Here is a 3,444-nt window from a genome sequence, read left to right on the forward strand (position 1 = left end):
AACCTTTTCTTCGTTCTTATTGTTCTCCTTCATCTTGTACAAACTTTAAGTAAAGATTAAAAAATAATTTACCTAAGTTGCTGGAAATATTGTGTGTTGGTTTTATTAAAAATTTTCAATACTTGTGAATGAAGAGCAGATTGAAGCTACTGTGACGTTAGTTCAACTGTTTCATAGAAGCTTTGAAACTTTAAAGCTTTCATACAACAATGTTTAATATAGGCGATATAAGAATTTAAACAATTCCAGTAGAGAGGCTATTTGTATCAGTGAAATTTCACTCACAATCTGTGAAATTTCACTGATTTATATTTAGAGAGTAGACCATTGAGTCAGAAATCTATTCAAATTTATGAATTCTTAATTTTTTAAACTCTCCATTAAAAATTCTTAAATTTTGATGATTTAATATCAAATTTTCTTCTTTTTAGAACAGTTAGAATTAAAAACTTGACTTTTGATTTTCGAAACCATCAAAAGTCAACAATTTTAATTTATGAATCTTTAAATTTCAAGAGATTTCATTTGTACTTTTTCGAAATTTAAATTGTCAGTCTTTTGAATTAAAGGGTTTTTTTTATTTTGAGAATTTAGAATTACAAATTAGGTAAGTTTTTAGTTTTACAATTAAAAATTCTATAATTTTCACAATTTTTATTTGAAATTTCTTAAGTTTGGAATTCTCAGAATTGATAACTTTGACTCATGTTTAAAATCATTAAATATAAGGATTTCAGTTTAAATATCTTCAAGATCAAGTAGTTGTCGATTGTAACTCTTGCACAATACATATCGTTCAATTTTCATTATTTTAAAATTGAAGAGTTCTTGGTTTTAATAATCTGCAATAAAAAATCCTTTAATTTAAGTTACCTACTTTCAAAATTTCTTCTCTTTGGAAGTTTTAAAATAGAAAATTGCAATTAATACCACTAAAACATTCTGTTATCTGTGTTTAAATGTTCATTTCTGTCCTTATTTCTAGCTCTTGCTTGCATAAAATCTTATATTAAAATGAAAGATGCAAGTTACTGAATGTCAATTGAAATTAAATTTAAATTAAAATTTAATTAAAGAGGAGGTAGATATTTTAATATTCATTCAAATGTATGATTAGTTATTATATTTGATAGCACTTTTAATTGAAACATTCATTTCATTTTGATAATTACTCCTAATAATAATTATATTCAATAATAACAATAATAATTATTCTTTTTCAATGGTATTACATAAAATTATACTCACTGATTAAATTAAATGAGAAGAAAAATGAATTGAAATTGTTCCCGTGCAATAGGACCAAAATCGTTTGCAATAATAATGTATAGAGAAAGAAATCTGCTTTAGAATAAAAAATACTTTTCACTGAAATCTATACTTCATATTTTAATTACAAAAATTTATTTTAATCTTAATACGCTTACCTTCTATTTGAGTTGAATTTTGATAGTTCAAGTAAACTAGAATTTGAGTTGTAGAATTTGACAATTATCCATTTAAATTTTTCTTATTCTTATTATTTCATTCAAGAAATAATGAAATATGCCATATTTTTATATAAAAATATTTTTGTTTTCTGTAATTATTATAAAACTTGCAATAATATATAGTAATTGCTTAATTCTTCCACCTTTTTAAGCATTATATTAATTTTTCTTATTAATTTTGAAACTACCTATTAATCATTTAGTATTAACAGATAACATAGTCATATTATAGCTATAGCTTATTTCAATAAATATTTATTGAAGAAATTTGAACAATATCATCTAAACATTTTATCATTATACATTATATCAATTGTGTGAAATATATAAATATTATTCAATAAGAAGTTTATATTTGTTTTTATATTATTAAATCAAACGCTGACATATTTTTTTCTAATTGTATTTCATTTTTGAAAAGGATAACGTCTTTCAAGCCCGGCGCGGCGGGAGGTATAATGACCGTGAAGGGCTAGAAACCAGTCGAACGACAAGATTTGTTAGGGCCAGTTTGACCTAGTCTTTGGACTGCCACTGGCAGCCAATGGCTGCCTTTTGGTGAGCCCTGGCCTAGAGTCTAGACACTTCGGTAAATAAAATAACCTTAAAATCGTTGACCAAACTTTTTTGCGTTTGAAAATCAAAAAGAACACTGAATAAAGCATGGTATAAACGGTACTTACGTAATTGTTTAAAAATGTTGAGTTACTTATTCCCGTTTTACTCTTAATTAGTTTTCCCCGCCACACACACAACAATAATAAGTTTTTTAGATTTATTGAACTCTGGAAATTTTAATATTTTATCCGGTATTAGCTATTCTTTAATATCTGTATATTTTAGTTCGTATAATCTGGATCGCTGTCCCATAATTAATAGTCCAAGATTATACCTGATAACATATTTTTAATTACCGGGTATAATCCATTTTTCTTAGTGTTCTGATATAGCATGTTGCACTCGAACCATTTTAGTACCGAATTGTGAATGATTTTTCTTGGAACATTTATTTCAAAACTTTGTTAAATGTACATGTAAGATTTCTTGTCATTTCATAGGCTTTGATCCTTCAGAACAAAGTGATTGATTGCTGCTGATAGTTACTGTATTGTGATTATATGAATTTTGAAAATCATGACACAAGCATTTCAAGGAAATGAAATGTATGCATACATACGTTATAATTATAAACTTGAAATGTAATTTTCAAAAATTGTATATACATTTTTATTTTAGGCCACATTTTCAAGATATCCGTATGCTTTTTGTAAATTGTAACAGAAATAATAAAATTACTCCAATATTCGTATGAATTTCATTTCATTTTATTAAGTATGTATAATGCCTGTTTATTTTATTTCATTTATTTTGTGTAAGAAGAGTAATGTACAAAAATATTAATATGAATTGATTCTTATTATATTTCACCCACATCTTCTGCAAATCAATTGTATATCGTACTATTTTTAAATCAATGAATACTTCTCAATACCTTAGAATAGTTAAAAGAATAAAATAAATTTTTAACCGAAAAGAAGTTATTATAAATAAGAAGTTATAATCGAAATATTTTCACGTGACAAATATACATTTTGTACTCAAAATAAAATAGTTCAATTCTCAGTAAGGACATCAATTTTCAACCAATTTACATAACTTTTTTACTTATTAACCCTCAACGGGTGGAGGTATGGTTGACGCTCAGAGGGGGTACACACTGACTCTCGATCGTATCACTGTTTTCTCACATTTTTTACCTGATCGCTATATATTCCATCATCATTAGTATAGAAATATATATTTCAAGCTAGGGCTAATATCAACAATGTAAAAAATTCGAAAAAATCATATTTAATCAACTAATAAGAATCTTCTTAATTAATATTAATTTACCGGAACAATTTGTATATCCGAATTATGATAAAAAGAAGTAATGGTAAGCAAAAATAAAATA

Source organism: Belonocnema kinseyi, chromosome 3 (genome assembly GCF_010883055.1).
Source record: "Belonocnema kinseyi isolate 2016_QV_RU_SX_M_011 chromosome 3, B_treatae_v1, whole genome shotgun sequence".
Taxonomy (NCBI): Eukaryota; Metazoa; Arthropoda; class Insecta; order Hymenoptera; family Cynipidae; genus Belonocnema; species Belonocnema kinseyi.